This window comes from Stenella coeruleoalba, assembly GCF_951394435.1.
Source record: "Stenella coeruleoalba genome assembly, chromosome: 9".
Taxonomy (NCBI): Eukaryota; Metazoa; Chordata; class Mammalia; order Artiodactyla; family Delphinidae; genus Stenella; species Stenella coeruleoalba.
Window position 1 is genome coordinate 58,315,313 of NC_137155.1, and position 23,434 is coordinate 58,338,746.

At 42.4% G+C, this 23,434-nt stretch overlaps 1 protein-coding gene across 1 annotated transcript in view; it reads right to left on the reverse strand.

The window, feature by feature from the left end:
* The window catches only part of TRIL (TLR4 interactor with leucine rich repeats), an 86,587-nt gene that overhangs the window by 54,145 nt on the left and 9,008 nt on the right, over window positions 1–23,434 (reverse strand). Inside the window, exon 2 of the mRNA XM_079931990.1 lies at window positions 15,922–16,027. The gene's annotated coding sequence lies outside the window, so the exon portion shown is untranslated. The remainder of the gene's footprint in view (window positions 1–15,921; window positions 16,028–23,434) is intronic.

Below are 23,434 nucleotides of genomic sequence, written 5' to 3' on the forward strand. Positions count from 1 at the left end.
ACGCTGCTGCTTAATCAAGTCATTCACATTAAGAGACAAGAAAAGACAAGGGAAGATTTTTTTCAAATGTGGGGCATTTAAAGGAAGTAGTGGAGTGTCTTCATCTGCTGTATGTTCATATAAAGTAGAAATAAACAAGGGCATGTTTATTCTATTAAGCGTATAAATCTTAAGGAAACCCAGCTGCTGTCCATCCCCAAGGCTTCTACAAATTTCCTGTTCATAATGCCTGACCTTCCAGGTTCTTTGTTATTTGTTGTTCTTTGTTTGTATGGCCTAAACTCAGAACTACATTAATAGCTCTAGTCTACAATTAAACTTCTGGGTCATTTGTTTTACCTAATTGTTAAGAGAAAGTCTAGTTCCCATAGTCTTGAATAAAATTTTATTTTATGGAAATAGAAAACACCCTTTGCAAAAAAAGTAATTATCTATCATGAATTCACCATCCAAGCTTGGGTGGGTTGATGTTTGAGCATTATATTTTGAGACAGGTAAATATATAATTGAAGCCCAAATGTAGATGTAAAGTTACTTTTAAAAATATCCTCCTTGAAGACGAGGTTTAACTCTGTAGAGTAGCTTTCTTTGTCTCCATTCTCTTGGTTTTCATCTTTTTTTTTTTAAATAAAGCTACCCTCAAAAGCTTTATAGGATTACTAATTACCCAATGTCACCTATTGACAGAAGAAAGCCATTAGAATGGTCTCTAGTTACCTGAAATTCAAGTTGGCTTGCCAAAGCTCTTAAGGACAAATACATGCATTTGTTGGGCTGCTCCTGTCCCACGGGGTTAACTAAATGATCTGGAGGTGGGTGAGGATACAGGGGCCCTTACAAAGCAGCGCTCTCCCCTGGGGAGGAAAGACATCCTGGGGATGTCCAGCTTAAAAAAAAAACAAACAACAAATTATCTATATTTTTTCAGCTGAATCATATCTTTTCACGTAGCAACTCTCTTCAGGGCATTCATAAAACGCTTCTCCTCGGATATTTCTAGCTACAGGATGCTCTTTTTATTTAAAATGGAAGCAGCTTTGAATTCTCTCCGCAAAGAAGAGGCCCAGAACGCCGGCGGGAAGGAGCAAGGGGTCATGGGCTGCTGGGATGCGCAGGAGTGGGGTCGCAGGAAGGCCGGGTGGGGCTCGGGGAGGAACGGGCGCGGCTGGACGAAGGCGTCCACGTATCACAACGAGGCTGAGCCAGAAGCTACAGTGTTCTTTGCACCCGCCCACTTCCCCAGTCCCCTCCTTGGCTTCATTCTTGAAAGCAATTTCAGGAGCGCCTTTCTTCTGCGCGCTACAAAACGAAGTGGCCGCTAGAGGGCAATATGGTGCAAGACAAGAGCTTGGTCTCACCCCGAGGTGAAATTATAGCCATATAGATAAACAAAATAAAACAGACAGGTATTGTAAAGAAGTGTGCTGAGTATGCTTTCCAATCCTTCTCCATACACTCCCCAAAATATCAAACATTAAATGAGTGATAAAGTACTGTGGACGCTAATCCATCATTTTTTCTCCTAGGTTCTGAGAATTAGAAGGAATTTTAGACAAAATCTCAACTCTTCAACCTCGAAACAGTCTAATTTCTGGAAGCGCTCTCTGCTCATAAACCCAAATTACACGATCAAAGAAGTGGAACTCAACCAGGGGGGTTCTGCTTCTCAAAATGTCGATAGCGCAGAGGTTGAGGAATCCTGGTCCAAGGCGACAGCACAGCTTTTAGATGCATTTCTACCCAGGGATGTAATCTAGTCCTGCAGCATTTTAAACCAGGCACACTCTTCTTGTTGTCTATATGCATCTCCTATGCACTGTGCATCTGTTCCCTAAGTAGACCTGTCAGTGTGACTGAAATGTATTGAGCAGATAAGCTGGTTTTTCAGATCCTTGCCAGACCCGCGAGACCCCTCCACTGCACTTCACTCCTTCATCTCAGGAGTGATGAAGCGCTCGGGGAGCCCTCCATGTCCCCAGAAAAGCTGTCACCAGCTGCCCCCTCACCACACCCGGACTCCTGGGTCCTGGACTGACAGCAGTGGATCCCCTGGCCCTGCCCCTGCAGGTGGCCAAGCCAGTGGGCAGGAGATCAACTCTACCCCAAGGCACTCTGGTCTGGGTTTCCACCACTTGTCGTCTGCGTGACCTTAAACAAGTCACTGAACCTCACCTGTAAAATGGGGATGATAACAGCACCAGCCCCATAAGGGTGCTGTGAGGAGCAGATGAGCTAATATATGGAAAGCCCGGTAGGTCTGTAAACATGACGGGCATTTCCCTTCTCTCACCCATAGTGCACAATCCACTTTTTGTTTCTTCTCTCCCAGGGCTTCGCCCAAGTGCATGTGCAACTTCTGTCATTGTCTCATCATTTAACTGTTTAAAAAATACTTATTTTATATGTCATTGCTATATGTTTCACCTTATTATTAGCACTTTCAACTATTTTGCCCAGAGACAGTGCAGAGCCGTGATTGCAAACTTTAGGCCCAGAATGCCTGAGACTGAATCTCTCTCTGCCTGTCTCTAGATTTCTGACCTTGAACAAGTTACTTAACTTCCCTATGCCTCAGTCTTCCCATCTCTAAAATGGGTGTGATAACAGTGCCCATTGTTATAAGATTAAATTAATATTGTTAAAGTACTTGGCGCAGTGCCTGGCACATAATAAGTACTAAATAAGATATATGTAAGTGAAAACAACAGTGATGAGGTTAATACTATTTCCCCAGTACCTGAAAACAGAACCCAAATGTGCCAGAATAACAAATGATGGAATAGCTGAGGCTAAACTTACAAGGCAAGAACTCTAGGGTCATCCATTCTCTGTGGCGGGGGGGCGGGGGCTTGAGGGGAAAGCTTCCTTTCCATTACAAACATTTGTGTGCAGGAAATGCACGTTTGGTCCAATCCTCTAATTTTACCAAGAAGACAGATTGAGTACAACGTAGTCAGTGCTGCCTTGTTCAGAGGGAGGAAGACCAGGACCTGGGCTAGACCCGCAGCTGGCTGCCCTTCTCCCTCCATTTAGTGAGTTCCATAACGGTAGTATTGATCTGACACTGTTATGAACCTTCTCCGTGACTTGCAACCCAGCTTCCCCATAGCCTGAAGCAGCTTTATGTTTCTTACCATGTGGCCCTCCGAGGACGTTTGATGTCTCAGGGGCACAAAATTCAAAGTATCTAGAAAATAATAGCTGATTTTTTTTTCTTCTATCAGTGGGTTTCACCTCAAATAGAATACCATTAATACCACAGAAAGAGAAATTAAAAGGAAATAAAATCAGTAAACACACTACAAGAAGGACATTATGGAATTGTTCTTTAAAACTCTGCTGTCCTGGGCTTCCCTGGTGGCGCAGTGGTTGAGAGTCCGCCTGCCGATGCAGGGGACACGGGTTCGTGCCCCGGTCCGGGAAGATCCCACATGCCGCGGAGCGGCTGGGCCCGTGAGCCATGGCCGCTGAGCCTGAGCGTCTGGAGCCTGTGCTCCGCAACAGGAGAGGCCACAACAGTGAGAGGCCCGCGTACCACAAAAAAAACAAAAAAAAAAAACCCTCTGCTGTCCTTCAAGGGTCACTCCAATAACACTCTGTACTTCCCAAATGCGTTTCGTATACTGCTGGCTTGTTTCTCTCTCCAGTCTATGAAATTTAAGGGCAGGGACTGTCACCATGAACTCTGTGCCCACAGCAGCCCGAGCACAGTGTCAAGCACACAGCAAATCTTACACATATCTGCTGCTGCCTTGGAAGATGATGTGGACCCAGGCCCAGGAGGACAGCATTTCCCGGAGTGTGGCATGTGGACCACTGCTCTCCCTCAGATTTTAAGTAGAAAGAGAGATGCTTTTAGATAGGACATGGACAAGGTATTAAACAACATTGAATTATATAATGAGAAAGCTATTCCTCTTTCATTCATCCTTCTATCTTTCTGATTCCTTCAGGGGGAAAGTTTCCATTTGTGCTAATATGTTTTAGGATGTCTTCAACACTTCTTTCTCTCCCCTCCCCCCACCGCCAACATCTCAGACAAACTAAATAAACCTAAGAATCAGAATGTTTAGCAGGCAAAAATATCTACCAAGAATTTAATACACTGTCCTCATTACATCTGTTTATGACCATCCCTTATTCACAGCAAGTGACAACATCGGTTTTCCATTTTCCATCCTTGTGGCAGAGGCAGTTGTGCTTGGCAAATATCCCACAAAACTCTGCTCCCCTTCCGTCTGCAGTCAGGAGGGACCATGTGACTGACGTTTACCTGTGAGATGCGGGCGGAACATCTGAGGACACAGCAGACACGATCCTGCACACTCTGCACACGTGAACTCATTTAATCCTCAGAGCACACAAATGCAGAAACCGTTGTGTGATTATCCCCTTAACACCGATGAGAAAACCAAGACTTAGCTGGAGAGGGTGAGTGACTTCCTAGAAGTTACAAGAGTCACTCGGTCACTAAGTGGGGGGCCGGAACTCAAAGTCAAGTGCATGTGGGCATGGAGCCCGCAGCCACCACGCTTCCCTCCTCCCGGAAAGGACAGGCTGCTAGGGAAGGCAAGGTGTGGGTTGTTACTGACGCTTCGATGTGGTTCTTTGGACTGTGACACAGCCCCAGATTTTTAAACTAAGTCTGGCTACACAGGGTTAATCTGAATTGGGCAGGGGTGGACAGGCGTGCGACAGTCAGCACTGCCAGAGAGCACCACGCTACTTAGCAACGGGGAAAACAAGGGGCACGCCAGAAGGAAGGGAAATGAGCCTCAGGGGTGGGTGGAGGAAAGAGGGCAGGCGGGGGGAGGGGCTGGACCCTGCCGAATCTGGGAGGTTGTGAGCGGTATGGGCACTGTGGGCTTTGGCCCTTGCCAGTGAGGAGAGCATCCTGTGGGGAGGTCACCCCCACTGCCAAGGGCTTTCCTGTAAAGCAAGAAAGGCCCTGCTAGCCTTGGAGGATGACGAGGCCAGCAGAGCCGTCTGTTTTGACATCCAGACCCTATGTCTCTTTGGGGCTCTCTCCCTGGCCTTATGGAGGGTAGAGGTGATACCAGGATCTTGAACGTTTTAACCTGAATGCTATTCACTTAACCGATCTGAACACTTTCTCCTTATTCTTCTCAACCGGTCACTATGCTTATGAGGTGCCAAGGCCAAAAAGGAAGGCAGAAAACAGAAGTCCCTGGTCATCTAAGTTCAACTTAACCTCGGCATATAGGTGGCCTGCAGATGGTGAGCAGAGGAGCCAGCCCTCAAAGGGACTAGACTGTGGAAGCATGGCCTGAGGATGGGCCAGAGAGAGGACGCAACTGTCCAAAGCCAAAGTCTACTGCGACCCCTGACAGGAGAGAACTCCAGATTAGTAAGAAAGCCCCAAGGAAGGCCCACCCATCCGGGAAAAAATTGGGCCGTTTCAAACTTCCAACTAAAATGTGTGAGGAGGTACAACGGATACCCCCATCCCTCCTTAGTGTGGGTTATTTCTGTTCTGTTACACAATTAGAGAGATGCAGAGAAGCTGCACCTCAAATACTTCCATGAAAATTGTCTTATATTTCCAAGGAATTATTTTTAATTTTGTAAAGGGTGATAAAGATACTGTGTTTATATTTTTCTTTTTAAAAAGAGGCATTTTGAAGTAGGATAAGATGATGTGATGTCTGGGATAAGCTTTAAAATAATTCAACAAAGAATAAAAAAGAAAAAGGAGATGTTGCAAATCATTGATAGTTGTTTATCTGAGTCATGAATCTTTGAGGCTTGTACTATCCCTACTGTTGTACTATCCCTACTACTTTTATGTGTGTTTGAAATTCATCGTGAAAAATAAAACGTATTCATGGAACAGACACCAAAAAAACTTGCCAATGTGCCCAGGATATATTCCTTTGGTTTGAGTAACTTCGAAACAGCTGAAACAAATTTCCACAAAACCTTCATGCCTAAAATCTCTGTGCTTTAACAGGTGCTTTGTGAAAATTGATTAATCAGGTGATATTGTTATTAATGTAGGGAATTCGGGGAATGACAAATGAAGAAAAATGTGTTTTTCAAAGAAAAAATAGAGGCTGGGTACCAGGAAGCTGGTAAAGGAGGATGTAAAGTGCAGAAACCACATTGTGGGTTTCAGGAAGTTGGCAGAATGTCTTCTCAAAGGAGTTCTCTGATGGAAATAAAGTACCACGGATGGAAGACCGGCATACCTGGGCACTACTCTGGTCCTTGCCACTAACTTGTTGTCTGTCTTTGGGCATCTCATTTGTGTATGTATTCATCAAACATCTGCAACACCAAGGTGGGGAGAAAGACCCAAATGGCACCAGCTAGTCCTGGGCTGCTCAGCGTCTCTGGGAGAGGATGCTGACTAACCAGGCCCTGTTTAGCGTGGTCCAGTGCTGAGCGCGCACTATGGAAGGCATGATGGGGTTGTTGAGGCCCCAGGGGAATGCAGAGGGATGAAGAAGGGAGGGGCATGTGTGAAAAGGGGAGACAGGGTATTGTAGGGGGAAGGAACCGCATGAACAAATTTATGGAAGCGTGATACAGATCTTCACGGATCTTACACGGCTGCAGCGCAGAGTGTTTTAGGGAGGTGCCAGGGGACACAGCTAGAGAAGTAGGTGAGGCTCAGATCCATATGACAATTCACTCAACACGTAACTATTGAGTTCTTACTGTGTACCAGGCAGTGTGCCAGGGATGGGATACGGCAGCGAATAAGTTAGAGAAAAATACCCAACTTGGCAGAAATTACCTTGGCGCCGGTGAGGAAAGAGACCATAAAGGAGGCAAATGAAGATAAGAGTCTATCAACCAACAAGCTGACAAGCGCAGTGTGGTATCGAAACACACCAGTGGCGGGGGGCGGGGGCGGAATGAGGCGTGGGGAGACAGATAAGGAGTGTCAAGGGTGTTTGGTTTCAGTTTGAATATTTGAAACGTGTTCTGAAGGAAGAGAGGAATGAGGCTTGCTGGTAGCTGGGGGAAAAACATTCTGGAAAGAGCTTTTAGGACCTCGCATACTAAGAGGGAAACCTTTGTCCTCACAGCTATGGAAACAATGGATTTTAATCCAAGGATCCAAACAGTCAAATTTCAGTCTGTAGAGGACCATTTTCATAGTTCTATACGGCAGGTAGGTAGAAGGAGGCTGGGAGACCAATTGGGAAACAATTCCAGAAAAGACACTCTAAGGGTATAAATTAGAAGGAGTTGGGGAAGGGGGGTGCAGTGCAAGAACATACAGAGAAGAACTCCAAGTTGGTAGCATCCGTGTGACGCTGGCTGGGAAGGAGGAGGGAGGATGGAGGTTCCGATGACCCCTGTTCTGATTCTCACAGAGGGGAGGGCTATGGGGCATGTTTGAGTTGGCCACCTACTAACCTTGCCCGATCCTTGGTCACATGTCTTACCACCAGGGACACAGCTCTCACCAGGACAAGAAGGGCTAGTCCACACCCAGGGCTGCTAGCAGCCACCCTAGCACATGAAGGGTTACTCTTCCTGCCTGTGGTCAGCATCTCTCCACGTCACACAGCATGGCCTCACTCCCTGGGGAAGGATGCACCCACACCACCAGCTGGAAATCTTGCGTATTTTGAAAGGAACACCCTATCCTAAAAGGCACATTGCAATGAAAATTTCCAAGGAGAGGAGAATGCCACTGTGTCTGTGAACTACCAGAGCCACGTTTTGTTTACTGGGGCAGGCTGCTGTACAGTTCTGCTCCATTAGGCTAACTTGTTTTCAGATATAAATTAGAGCTGATGTCCCGAACCCACGGTGCTGCCTCTTCACACAAACACCCCGTTCCCTGGTGAATGAGTTAGCAGGTTTGGTAGATGCAGAAGATACGTCTTTGATTTAATATTCAAGCTAAACAAGAAAAGCCGCCCACTGGAGCACAGAAATAATGATGCAGTATAATAGCGAGTGGTCCACGCAAAAGCCACATGTCTGGGGCAGGTCAAAGGTCTAACTGCTTCCTGATGTGCCATTTGCTGTTACACTTTCTGCATCAAAAAGCACTTGGCCACTGAGAAGATGCAGCAGGAATCCTCCTGCCCCTGGGCCATATGCAGGAGTGCTCAAAGCGTAGGAATCACCCTGAGAGGCCTGTAGCCATCTGGGCAGGCAGGGCTGGTTAATATAAGCCCCCTCCATGGCTGTAATCACCTAGGATGGCAGAAGGTTCTCTGTCCCTGACATCTTTCCACACATCTGCCTGGTTACCACCACCACCACCACCACTGGTGACTTCATTAAGTTAAGGCAATGGCTCTTGACTAGGGGTCAACAGGACTGGCTATATATTTTGTTGGACCCAGTGCAAAGGGAAAATACGGGGCCCTTTGTCCAAAAAGTAGGGAAAAAGTGCAGTTGAACTAAAGTATAATACTTTTTCCTTCTTCTCTAGTCTCTACCTCAACTTGTTATGGTATTATTAACTTGCTATTTAACGCCATGCTAAGTAAAGAAAAATTTAAAGAGTTCATGTGAATTTCACTGTTCATCTTCACACAATGCAATGCTAGTTTTAAAGGCAAATAGAAGTGCATTTAACTCATACATGAAACCATCAAAATTACACAGCTTCCGTTTCATAGCCCATGCATGCATATGTATTTCATTCTTAGCAGAATGGCGGAAATGTTGCACAAAATGAACTCAAATCGCTTCTTGATCACAGGCTTTCTACCAATGCTCTCTGCCTTTTGCTTACTGAGAATTAAGGAAAGAAAAAGGAAATACAGGCTGTCCTGTCTTTCCCTTTCCTTCTCTGTTATTGTGTCCAGGGTAAGTAGTAGCCTCATACAGTTCATAATAACTGATCAGTGTTAGTTTCTTAGTTTTGACAGATGTATCATGGTTGCGTAAGATCATAACATCAGAGGGAAATAGGTTAGAGAACGTATGTGGGACCTCTCTGTACTACCTTTGCAACTTATATGTAAATCTAAAATTATTCCAAGATAAAAAGCTTATCAAAAAGAGAAAAGACTTTTGTAGCACACACCTTGTCAAGAATTACTGGGTTAAAAAGGAAAAAAAAAGCATTTAAGGCATGACAGCAGCATTTATCTAACTTGCCTGATAAGCTTCACCTGGGATGAATTCCTATACCCATTTCTAGAAGATTCTGATTTACTCGATCTGTAGTGGGTCCCAGGATCGGATTTTTAAAAATTTTTATTGGCGTATAGTTGATTTACAATGTTGTTACTTTCTGCTGTACATCAAGGTGAATCAGTTATACATACACGTATATCAGGATGGGATTTTCAACAAGCCCTCACGCTGAGAAGTCTTAGCAGACAAACTCGGGAAATATCGCGTGAGAGTGCAGTGGAACTAGTATAGTTTTAAGAGTCAGGCGAACTTGGGGCCACACTCCAGCTGTGTGGCCTTTTCTTACCAGATTTTTTTACTTACCAGCTATGTGACCTTTTAAGCACTGACTTAACTTCTTAGAAAATTAGTAGTAATAGGGCCTTACCGTAGTAACATTTAAATGAAGTACCTACAGAAATACCTAGCACAGGGCTTGACACGCCATGTGTTATAACTGGCACAAACACCTTGTATTCTGATTTCTCCTTCTAAGGAGAACGTGAGGTTAATGAACTGTGACCATAGTTCTTTAAACACGTTACACCAAGACCCATGCCTATTTTCCAGAAGATAACTTAACACCAAGAAAACAGGGGGTATCGTCTCTTCTTCAAGTGTCCCTTTATTTAGAGATTGGCTTGCTCGTTCATTTTCTGGTAGACAATAGAGAGACAGCTGCCCTTCATCGTGCCAAATGACAAGAGAGTCAGACTGGACATGTCCACAGGCTTCTGCCCTGAGGGAAGGTCGCCTGCACAAGCACAGCTGTGGCAGGAGCAGAACCCTCTGTGTGTCCTCCTTCCCCACCGGCCACCCCAGTGCAGGCCCCAGCACAGCTGGGGCACTGGAGGAAATCCCTCCTTTGACAGAGGCCAAGAAGCAGTGTGGGTAAAACATGAACACTGCTTAGCGCTATATCTCATGGGAAATAAAAAGACAGTGAAATCCTTTGGCTGCCTTTTGTCTCCGGATGTCCTGAAGCTTCTGGTCTCTTTATGATGGAAAGAACTGCCCCCTAATTGAGACAAGCCCTAAGGTAGTGTGCCACAAAATGCTGGTTCTCTCACCCCCGATAAAATAATACATTAAATTTGTATCATGTCTGCACATCTTAGAGGAAAATCCTTCGTGGTGCTGAGAAGAGGGACATGTCGCAGGCATTGGCCAAGAAGCAAATGAGGTGAAGAGGTAATGAAGATTTGAAGCTTAAGAGGTAACATCTATAAACAACAAGGGCCTACTGTATAGCACAGGGACTATATTCAATATCCTGAGATAAACCACAATGGAAAAGAATATGAAATATATAGATATATATCTGAATCACTTTGCTGTACAGCAGAAATTAATACAACATTGTAAATCAACTAGACTTCAATAAAAAAGTTTTTTAAATAAAAAATGTTTTTTAAAAAAGAGGCAGCACCTGGCACAAGGTTTTATAGAGAGGACACATGCAAGATCTCGGGGGGAGACCAAAAGGGAAACGGAGGGTCATCCTTTATAGAAGGTTTCCCCTTCTACAGTAAGACCGCCCTCGATGCCGGGGCTATTCTAACCATCCTATCGACACATATGTAATGGGGCCTACGTATTCCAAGTCTCACGATAGATAGCCATTCATGACCCTGTTCTCAGATGCCATCCAAGCCCAAGGAAATGTTAGATGGTAATGTTGTAGTTTACACACACACACACACACACACACACACACACACACACACACACACTAACCTACTGAGAGCAGCCAAAGTAAAAAGGGAGACTTTACTGGGAGACCCTAAGGGTTCCCAATGAAGGGCAATCAGGCTTCACAAGGGTCTGAAAATAGGAAGTGGATAGTCACTCCGAATCAAGGAAGTGCCTCGCCTGGCTCTCCAGGGATGGGCAGTCTCTGGTATCTGCTTCCCTCACCGTCTCTGATTCACGGCAGAATTCCCCCACCCCCTCGCTTTCTACCTCTCTGGACACATGGCTGAAAATGGTGCCCCCGAACTCCAGAGCTCTGCCTTCTCCAAGCTCCAGCCCAACCCAACAACCAGCCCACTTTCCGGTTCCTGGAGCAAGAGTCTACTGTGCCCAGCTTGGGCCATGAGTTGACCTGCCTTGTGGGGTCTCGTAAACTAAGCACGATCCGGACTCACAGTCCTTCCTGTGCTATGGGAGGTCAGGAGCAACTCTCCAGGAAAGGGGCTTGGTCTCAGTAGATACCTCAAAGGACATTTACTGCAGGCGAAAATGTCGTGCTGCTAAGTCAGAAATTTCTTCTAGCACCTTTGCCCTCTTTTTCATATCTCCTCTGTTCATCAGTTCTGTGTTGCACACTAGGATGTTGGCATCTGGATGAGAAAGGAAATAAAGTGAAGGAAGATAGCAATGACAAACCATTTTAACTTAAAGATTATCTGCGAAACAGAGATATCCAGACTGCCTGCAATGTTTTTTTCTCACTTCATGCGCTTGAAATTCATATTGGAGCAGAAACGTCAGTCAATTCTGCAAGTTCCGCTTATGGCATGGAGGAGGGAAAAGGTGCCTTTTCCCCAGGAGTGGCCTTCCAGGCCACAACTCACAGGCGGAAGGCACAAACACGGGAGGCTATAAACTGCTCACAAAGGAAGAAAGGCAGAGTGGAAAGGATAGGAATGAAAAAGGATCTGAGGGCAGGAAGGCTGGTTCAAATTAATGAGACAATGCGAGCCTTGACATTCTTGATGGATGTCAGTGGTTAAGTGCTAGCCGGACCTTCTGAGGTTACAACCTCCATTCAAACCTCAGCCCAGGACGGCAACCTGAAACCCAAGGCCATGGGCAGCGAGCATCTGTGAGCCCCGCATGGATTAGTGCCGTGGCCTTGGGAGGCCCCTCCAGGCGGCTGCTTCCTCCCTGTGTACCAATTACCCCCCAAGCCAGGTGTGCTCTGGGGGGGGGGGGGGCGACAATAATACCAAGTAATTAAGACAAAATGTTCTTGGCTGTGTCTCAGGCATATTCCTTGTGACAAGAACAAAGGGTTAGTTGATGAACTAATTTTTGGTGGGGGAAGCAGCAGCATCTATTATTAAATGAATGCTTAGAATTTTTGTTTGTTTGTTTTTCAATAGCCCCATTATAATTTCAGTTCAGATACTCCAAAGCTCATGTTTCCTAATTTATTATCGCTTGCTACAGTCCTCTGGGATCCAGTAATTGAATTTTACTGGCGTCATTACCATATCCACAAACAAGCGAGTCTTCCTGAACTAAATCAGTCAAAGCCTGTTGGCTGACCCACAGGAGATGTGCCCAGGGTGGGAGCTGATCTCAGCATAGAAAGGCGGGCATGTTTCCCTGGCCAGGGAGACTGGCTACTGCTGGGTGCCAGGGAGGCTGCACGTGGTCAGCTCTGAACATCTGCGGGAGAAGTAGGAGCAGAAGAAAAGAAAAATAGGAGGCTCCAAAGACCAGACCCCCCAAATAACCAGGTTATTATCCCACTGCAGTCCAAAATAGATGAGCGCTGAGAGGCGGGATCTACATACTTGGTTGAGAACCAGGAAATTCCACAAGGAGATGTTGAAATTCCATCTTAAAAAAAAAAGCAGATCGGCAGCCTACATCCTCTCCTTTTTACATCCAAAACAGGAAAATAAAAATCATAACCTTAGATGCATTTTAGGGCTACATGGACACATGGTGATCATCTATATAAATCCAGTCTCCTCATTTTACACAGGATGCTCATAGGAAAAAAAAAAAAAAAAGAATTCTTATCTCAGTGTGATATTTAAGATTTGTTTTTTAAAAATCCACGTCTTTCAAAGATTTACCTTCAAAAACTTAGGGCAGGACTTCCCTGGTGGCACAGTGGTTAAGAACTCACCTGCGAATGCAGGGGACATGGGTTCGAACCCTGGTCCAGGAAGATCCCACATGCCATGGAGCAACTAAGCCCGTGTGCCACAGCGACTGAGCCCATGTGCCACAACTACTGAAGCCTGGGCGCCCTAGAGCCTTAGAGCCTGTGCTCTGCAGCAAGAGAAGCCACCGCAATGAGAAGCCCGTGCACCGCAACTAGAAGAAGCCCGCGTGCAGCAACGAACACCAACGCAGCCAAAAATAAATAAATAAATAAATTTATTGAAAACAAAAAACAACAACAACAAAAAACCTTAGGGCAGCAGGGAGGCGGAGTGCAATGAATACAGACAGAAATCAACTGCTACTTGATGCCTATAAGCCCCCGGGCAAGTTGCTGAACTCTAAGGCTTGATTCCTTCATCTGGAAAATGGGAATAATCATATTATTGGCTTCTCTGAGTACGGACATAATGCATACAAGATATCTCACAAAGCATCCGGCGCCCAGTCTTAGTGAAACATCATTCTACCTTGGCATTTGTTAAGGAAATAGATCACTTATTTTGAAAACACTGTACTACTAGGAAAATGAGTTGCTGAAAGGATAGGACTGTTTTGATGGACCTGATCCTTCTCGAATAGTTCCCACTATATTTGAGAGCCCAGGAAAGGAGAAAGGCCCCTCAGGTGAGCATCACCAAATTTATGAAGGCACCGGGCAAAGACTTTGGGTAATTTTGTCTGGGTGGCTGAAATACACACCACTGGGAGTTTGCAAAAGCTATGGGGACTTAGGTGCTCTGAGCCACAGATCATATTTCAACTCAGATACCGCCTGTGTCCTCAAAAACACGACTATCCCAATGCACAATTAGGGAATCCTACTACTTCTCCCCACAGGCTTCAGTCTCCCAGGTCCTGATTTTTTGTCAGAAGAAAAAAAGCAACTGCTCCACCATTTCCTCCCCTGTTTCCATGCCCCTTCCTTATATCCTTTAAGTAATAATCAAGAAAAATACTCCCAACTAAATCAACCATCAACACGTTGAATTCTGTTAGGGGCTGAGTTGTGTCTCCCCCTTGACCCCAAAATTCAGATGTTCAACTCCTAACCCCCAGGACCTTAGAACGAGACGTTATCTGGAAATTGGGTCACCGCAGTTGTCATTACTGTTAAGATGAGGTCATATGGAAGTAGGGTAGGCTTTTTCTTCAGTAGGACTGGTGTCCTCATAAAAGGGGGAAATTTAGACACAGGCAGAATGGCACACGAGGATTAAGTCAGAGGTCAGGCTGATGCGCCTACAAGCCACGGAAAACCCAAGATCGCCCGAAAACCACGAGCAGCTAGGAGATAGGTGTGGAGCTGGTTTTCCCCACAGCCCTCAGAAGGAATCAACCCTGCTGACACCCTGATCTTGGACTTACAGTCTCCAGAACTATGAGAAAAGACAGCTCTGTTGTTTAAGCCAGCCAGTCCACGGTACTTTGTTACAGCAGCCCCAGCAAAGCAAAACACATGGCAACCCCTTTGTTACGGAAATAAAGCCTCTTTTACCTCCTCAACCTTGTTCCAGGACCACTGTGACCTGAGCACCTAGCGCCCTGCTACCCACACCCCCTTCTCCACAACACCTTCATGGAACAGGCTTGGTGGTGTCTGTGAACTCAGGTCCCAGAGTTTGCCTCTAAACTCCAGGCCAGGAAGCAGTTAGTACCATGCTGGTGTAGGGGGCTGGGGGGAGACAGCACCAACACCATCCAAGGTCACAGCCCTCACCCCTGGCCTCCCCTCATCAGATGGCTATCATAGCCTGAGAGATGATAACACAGATTACCCATGTTTTGCAGCCTTATTCAGCTCCCTTATAAGGGAGAACTATGCCCCTAGAACTCTTGCAAACTGGAGTAGCTATTATAAATCTGAGCTTGCAGATGAGAGACTGATGTCATCCTCTCTTTTCAGTAAAAATAGAAAAAAGTTAAAAGAGGAAAGAAAATGCAAGAAACCATCTCTAGCTCCCCACCCCCCTCTCTTATCAACACACACACACACACACACACACACACACACACACACACCACCTATACACACAAATTCTTTTCCACTAGCTTGTGTCTCCTTTTATGGATGTGTATTCACAAGAACACACATACTGGTTTCTGTCCCCTGGGGTAATGATGATAAATATGCCAAGGTCAGCAGCTCCATCAGCCATGGAAGCTGCTCGCTCTGGCAACTGCAGATAATCATTTACCTGGTGAGACTGGTTGCCTATACGACAATTCATGCTTCACCATATCGCTGAAATGTCCCTTATCTCACAAAAACACTTGTCTTATTGTGTCTTTCTGGTGCACAAAGAAATTCATAATGATTGTTTTGCTTTGGATTTTTTTTTAAAAGTCTTAGTCATGATTTTGTGGGGGAAGAAGTTACTAGAAAACGGGGACTAGGTGGAAAATAACATCAGTGTGTTGACAAAAATATTCTGTTCCATATCCTAGAAAGCAAAAACTCAGGCTTCAGTAGATCCAAAAGATCTTCGATGGAAAACTCCTCCTAGCCTAACTCTCTTCTAATAGGACTAATGCTTAAAATTAAAAAAAAAAAAAAAAAATCCACCAGCTTTTATTGAGAAACTACTATGTGAAATGCACCATATTAGATGATAGGAATACCAACATAAATAAGACACAATTCCAGATTTATTCTAAGCAACATGAAATCTGTACTTAGTACACAAAGGGAAGAAATGTATGTTAAATTTCCCAAATGTTCACTGTTTGAGAACTATGCTCCTATATTAAAGGTAGAAAAAGTAGAATCATATGGTACCCTGAGTCAAATATACCATCTTAGAGCACCCATCAGTTTTCAACCATTGCTATATAAATGGACATTTGGATGGAATTACAGCTATTAAATGACTTGCCCTGATACACCGAGTGTATATGACTTACGTGAACAGTCTGGCATGTGTGTCTCAGTGGGAAAGGTTGAATAGCTGCCTTGCAGCACTCGTTAATAAGCAGGTATCCAGGAACACTACTTTAAGCTCGCCAGGCTCTGTGGAGACACAAAGAGAAATGCAAGCTGGGATTTTTGTCCTAAGGGAGCTCACAAACCAGTGGAAAGAACTAACCTCACAGCATAAGACAGTGACCCACCCATGTCAAGACAGAAGGAAGCGTTTGTGGCTGTGAGATGGACTACCTGTCTCTCATTAAATATTTACAGATGAATCATGTAACTCTGGGTATTGTCCTTGACGTATAGTACAGATTAAGAAAAAGAGGCATAAATAAAGGCCAAACTACTTACAGATGATTTTTAACGTGTTGTATTACGGAAGAAAAGAAACGTTTGCAGTGAACCTTGAGAACAATCCCCTGATGTTTTATCAGTTGTCCTGTGTGCATGCAAGGCCCCAGAGCGTCAGGACTGACAGCTAGGACTCGAGCCAGCCTGGCTTCCCATCGAGACTCAAACACCTCCCCACTCAGGGATCTTGGTCTGAACGTATAACTTCTCTGTGCCTCCATCTCTTCACCTCTAACGTGAGGATAGTAATGGTACCTACCTCAGAGAGTTACTGTGAGGACTGAATGAATCAGTGTAGGGAAAGCTCTTAAAATAGTGCCTGAAACAAAACTAAACGCCCTCTGTCCCCAAATAGTCAACACTTGAGTCTTACATACTCGCTTTATGCAACACTCACTTTAAGTCTTTACATACAGGAAATAATACAGATATAAAACCATATAGCACAGGGAGATCAGCTTGGTGCTTTGTGACCACCTAGAGGGGTGGGATAGGGAGGGTGGGAGGGAGATGCAAGAGGGAGGGGATATGGGGATATATGTATATGTATAGCTGATTCACTTTGTTATAAAGCAGAAACTAACACACCATTGTAAAGCGATTATACTCCAATAAAGATGTCAAAAAAAAAAAAAAGATTTAGACAGGAGAGTCTGGAAGGCAAAAAACGGAGAGTGCATTGCATCTTAAACCAGACAGCTGCTGGATACTGGAGTTAGCTCTTAGAAAAGAGCTCAGTGAAAATAACTGAAGACGGAAGACTAAGTGCCTTTTGGATCTTGCCTAGTTGCTGTTACTGTGTAGCACTTTGGAAGAAAAATATTGTGAAAATTTACTAAATAGAAAAAGCTTTGGCAATGTAAAAAAAAACAAAGATAAAAATCTCGAATAGAGCATCTCCCTTCTGTAAGATATTCCACGTTGTCAGTTAATAATAGGCAATATTAAAACTAAGTTTTTTTATTTTCTCTGTGACAATGAGCTATTCTTTGTCTATCTAAAATTTTGAGATCTGGTGATTATTACACAGTATCAGGTTTGCACAATCCTTGCCAGGAGTGGGGCATCTGTGGATTATTCCACTAAACAAGAATCCTACTGTATATAATTCTTTGTGTTCCTTCTCCATCAGTTTGGTTTCAGGTTAAGTATTTGTTTAGAGTTCAATGTGAACAATAGAAAGGCACTGGCTTTTACAAGACAGGCCTTCTTCCTAAGCAAATGAAGTATATAGTAAAATGTCTAATTGAGAATTCATGATACCATGATTGATGATGTTCTCAAGTTGACACTGAAAGCCCCAAACATAGGGCTTTAAAAAGTACACAACTCTTCACTCTCCTTCACTTGAACTCTTTCCGATGTTACCTGCATGTAATCCAATTCATAGAGCTGTTCATTTCAAAAGAAATCTCACATTAATCTTATTTGGAAAGGAGTCTCCATGTTTTATATAATGTTGGGGGGTTAAGAGTTAAGTAAAAATAAAACATATTCCTGGGTGCTAATTTGCATTATATTAACATAAATTATTACACAAACTTAACTTAAAAACATCCAGGTGTATAAAATCTCCAAAAACACAGTCTGTCAAATCAAGGAAATTTCTTATTTACTACACATAATAAATGCTTCTGAAAATAAACAATTTAAAAAATCAAGGTTAAACATGCTGTTTGACAAATAAATCTGCATATGACTGAATAAATTTGAAGTCTGTGGTGCACTAATAGCAACAAGAAAATCCAAACTCAGCTCAAATACTGACTTAGTTGATTGAATTCTTCACTGGTATAGCCTAACAGAAGAAGAGTTGTATCCACTTCTGGGCATAAATACTATTTGTCTCTGTCTTGCATATTCTTCTGACATGATGTCTAGCTTTCATTTATAAGACTTATAAAGCTCAGAAGAAGAAAGCATGATGAAACAGCCTATTGCTTAAATATAAAGCAATCAATAAAACTAGACTCAGATGCCTAGATGTTGAAACTATTAGACAGAGACTTTACTACAACTAAGAATTAACATATTAAAAGATCTAGTGGAAAGTTACACGACACAAATGAACAGATATGGAATTTCAACAGAGAGGAACATTTTTAAAAAGAAACCAGGGCTTCCCTGGTGGCACAGTGGTTAAGAATCCGCCTGCCAATGCAGGAGACACGGGTTCGAGCCCTGGTCCGGGAAGATCCCACATGCCATGGAGCAACTAAGCCCATGTGCCACAACTACTGAAGCCCGCATGCCCTAGAGCCCGTGCTCCGCAACAAGAGAAGCCACCGCAATGAGAAGTCTGCACACCACAGTGAGGAGTAGCCCCACTCGCCGCAACTAGAGAAAGCCCGTGTGCAGCAATGAAGACCCAGTGCAGACAAAAATACGTACATACATACATTAATTTTAAAAAGCATTTATTAAAAAAAAAAAAGAAACCAAAGAAAATGCTAGGGAAATAAAAAGGTATCAGGGATGAGTAATTCCTTGAAGGGCTAATTAGCAGACTAGAACCAGTTGGAAAAAGATTAGTAAACTTAAGGATAGGCCAATAGAGATTATCTAAACTGAATTACAAAGATTTTAAACATGTAAAAGAAAAAGGAGTACAGAATATCCAAGAGGTACATAGCACAATAACAAGTGGTCTAACATACATGTAATTAGATTTCCAGGTAAAAGAGAGAAGGAAACCAGAGCAGAAGAAATATTTGAAAAACTATTTCAAATGGCTAAGAATTTCCTAAAACTACTGAAAGACAACCACAGATGCAAGAAGCTCAGAGACCTAAGCAGTTTGAACAATGTTTAAAACACATGGACACATCACAAGCACACTGCTGAAAGACAACTTAAAGAGAAAAATCTTGACTGCAGCTAGAACAAAGACAGACATTATATAGAGAAACCGATGTAATTAGAGCAGACCCCTTGCCAAAAGCTAAGCAAGCTAGAAGACAATAGAGAAACATTTCTAAAGTACTGAAAGAAAAAAAAGTCAGTGAAGAAATCTCTACACCCCCAAAGAAATATTTCAGAAAATAAAGACATTTTCTCAAAACAAAAGACAAGATAATTCATTGCCAACAGAACTACAAGAAATGTTAAAGGAAGTTCTTCAGGTAGAAGGAAACTGGGACTTACTCTCATAATTATAGAGTACGAGAAATGATTTTTTTAAATAAGAATATATGTATGTATTATAAAACATATAATGTTATATATAAGTACATATATTATTTTATATAAACATATATATAATTTCCCCCAAAGAAAACTGAACTGGCTATATTTTTAGCAAGGATAAAGAGAGACATTACATAATGCAAAGGGTTTGTTAGATAATAAGAAAAAACAATCCAAAATAGAGCTTCAAAATACACAAAAACAATTGAGATAACTGAAAGGAACAGACAAATCCACATTATATTGGAGACTTCAACATTTCCTTCTCAGTAATAGAGCAGATAGACAAAAGAAATCAGCAACGAAATAGAAGAGCTGAACAATACTATCAACCAGCCGTATTTACTTTACATTTATTAGATACTTTACATAAAATAGCAGAATATATATTCTTTTCATGTGCACATGGAACGTTTATCAATATAGAAAATATTCTGGGCCATAAAACAAATTTCGACAAGTGTAAAAGAATTGAAATCTCTGACCACAAAGGAATCAAACCAGAAATCAACAACAGAATTATATCTGGAAGATCTCCAAATATTTGGAAATTAAACAACACACTTCTCAGGAGAAGCCATAATGGAAATCAGAAAATATTTTCAGTTGAATCAAAATTGAAATACAACATAACAAAATTTGTGGGGAAACTGATAGCCTTTATAGTACTAAATGACTATATTAGTAGAACAAAAAAGGTCACAATGATCTAAAGTTTTTACATTAAGCAACTAGAAAAAGAAGAGATCCAAAGCAAGGAGAAAGTTGAGAATGATGATGACGATAAGAGCATAAATCAATAAAACTGAAAAACAATAGTCAATGACATCAAAAGCTGACTCTTTGTAAAGATCAGTAAAATTGACAAACCTTTAGCCAAACCGAAAAGGAGAAGACACAAATTTCCAATATCCAAAATGAAATAGGGGACATCACTATAGATTCTACTGATATTAAACGAATAATAGGAGAATAGTCTAAACAGCTTTATGCCAATAAATTTGATAACTTTGATGAGATGGGCAAATTCCTTGAAAGACATAAATGACCAAAGCTTATTCAATAATATTAGATAATCTGAAGAGTCCTATATCTATTTAAGAAATTTAATTCGTCGTTAAAAACCTTCCCACAAAGAAAACTTCAGGCAAAGAAGTGAACCACCAACATTTAAGGAAGAAATAATGCATATTCTACACAAGCTCTTTCAGAAAATAGAAATGGAAGAAACGGTGCTCACTTTATGGAGCTAACATTGCTCTGGCACCAAAACCAGACACAGACATTACAAGAAAAGAAAACTAGAAACAAATACTCATTATGAACATAAATGAAAAAATTCTTCTTCACAAAACATGGAGAAGTTGAAACTAGCAATACATAAAAATGATAACATATCATGACTAAGTGGGATTCATCCTAGAAATTTGTGATTGGTTCAGCTCAAATATAATCAATGTTAATTCACCATATCCACAAACTAAAAAGGAAAATAGTATGATCATTTCAATAATGGAGAAAAAGCAACTGACAAAACTCAACATACTTTCATGATAAAAACTCAGCAAACTAACTTCCTCATTCTGATAAAGGGATCCTGTTAATATATAAAATCTTGAGCTGACATCATACTTAATGTCAATGATTGACTGTTTTCTCCCTAAGATTAGCAATGAGTCAAGAAAACCTTATCTCACCACCTCTATTCAACATTGGGTTGCTGTTTCTTTTTTCTTTTTTTTTTTTTTTTTTTTTCGGTACGCGGGCCTCTCACTGTTGGGGCCTCTCCCATTGCAGAGCACAGGCTCCGGACGCGCAGGCTCAGTGGCCATGGCTCACGGGCCCAGCCGCTCCGCGGCACGTGGGATCTTCCCGGATCGGGGCACGAACCCGTGTCCCCTGCATCGGCAGGCGGACTCTCAACCACTGCGCCACCAGGGAAGCCCTAAAACCAATTTGATTTCTATATGCTAGAAATGGACACCTGGGAATTGAAGTTTTTAAAAAGTACCATTTACAAAAGTATCAAAAATGTGAAATACTTAGAGATAGAGCTGACAATATAGGTGCAAGGTTTGCAGGCTGAAATTATAAAACATTTGTTAGAGAAATTTAAAAGAACAAACTGAATTGAGAGATATACTGTATTCACAGATCAAGAGTCAGTATTAAGATGTCAATTATCACCAGCTGATCTATAAATTTAAAGCAATCCAAATCAAAATCCCACCGGGCTTTTTAACTTTTTTTGGTTGCAATAACAAGCTGATTCTAAAATTTTTATGGAAAATTAAAAAAGCTAAACAGCCAAAATCAACTTTGATAAAGGAGAAAATCTGGATGATTCACACAACTTGATTTCGAGAAAATTTGGTATTGGCACAAAGACAGACATATAGATCAATGGACCAGAACAGAGTGTCAAGAAAGAGACCCACACGTAGGGCCAACAGATTGTTTTCAACAAAGTTGCAGAGATTTTCAATAGAGAAAGTATTGTTTCTTCAACAAAAGTTGCTGGACCAGTAGATATACCTATGCCAAAAAAAAAAAGTTATGGGCTTCCCTGGTGGCGTGGTGGTTGAGAGTCCGCCTGCCGATGCAGGGTACACGGGTTCGTGCCCCAGTCCGGGAGGATCCCACATGCCGCGGAGCGGCTAGGCCCGTGAGCCATGGCAGCTGAGCCTGCGCGTCCGGAGCCTGTGCTCCGCAACGGGAGAGGCCCCAACAGTAAGAGGCCCGCCTACCACCAAAAAAAAAAAAAAAAAAAGTTAACTTTGCTGGATTCATACCTCACACCATACAAAAATCAATTTGAAATGGATTATAGTCCTAAATGTAAAGAAAAACACCGCTAGGAAAATGAAAAGGTAAACCACAGACTGGGAGAAAATATTTGCATAACATGTATTTGACAAGGGACTTGTATCCAAAACACATAAAATATTCTTATAACCTCATAAGAATACAAAGAACCCAATAAAAAACAAAAGATCTGAACACACACTTCCCCAAAGATACACAAGTGGCAAATACTTACATGAAAAGATTCTCAATATCATCAGTCATTAGGGAAATACAAATTAAACCAAATAAAAGAATACTACACACCTAATAGAATGGCTTTATTGAAACAGGGAAAAACCAAGTGCTGACAAGTGTGTAAAACAACGTGAAATTTCATACATTGCTGGTGGGAATGCAAAATGGCAGAGGGCAACTTTGGAAAACGGTTTGGCATTTTCTTATAAAGTTAAACACACACTTACCAAACATCCTAGCAATCCCACTCCTAGAATCTACTAAAGAGAAATGAAACACATTTCCATACCAAGACTTGTATGCAAACGTTTTAGCTGCTTTGTTCATAACAGCACCAAATGAAAACAACTCAAATATCCATTAATTGGCAAATAGATAAACAAAGTGTGGTACATCCACACAATGGAATACTACTCAGCAGCGGAAAGGAATGAACTTCTGATTCACACAATAAAATGGATGTATCTTAAAGCATTATGATGAGGGGAAAAGGCAGACACAAAATGCAACATACTGTATGATTGCATATATATGCAATTATAGAACAGGCAAAACTATAGGGACAGAAATCAAATCTGTAATTGCCCATGGCTGGAGTCGGGGGAAGGGGATTGACTAAAAAGGAACTTTTTGTGTCGATGGAAATGCTTTATATCTTGATTGGGGTGGTAGCTACATGACTGTATGCATTTGTGAAAACGAATGAAACTGTACTCAAAAAGGGTAAATTGAACTCTACGTAAATTATACCTCAATAAACCTTACTTTAAAAAAAAGAAAACAAAATTGAAAAATGGAAAGAGAGGGAGAGAAAGAAAAGAAGAGAGAATAACATGACAACGAAATGCAATGCATGATTCTACATTGATCCAAGGGGATAATAGCTAAGAAGGGCATTCTTATGACAACTGACAAATTTTGAAT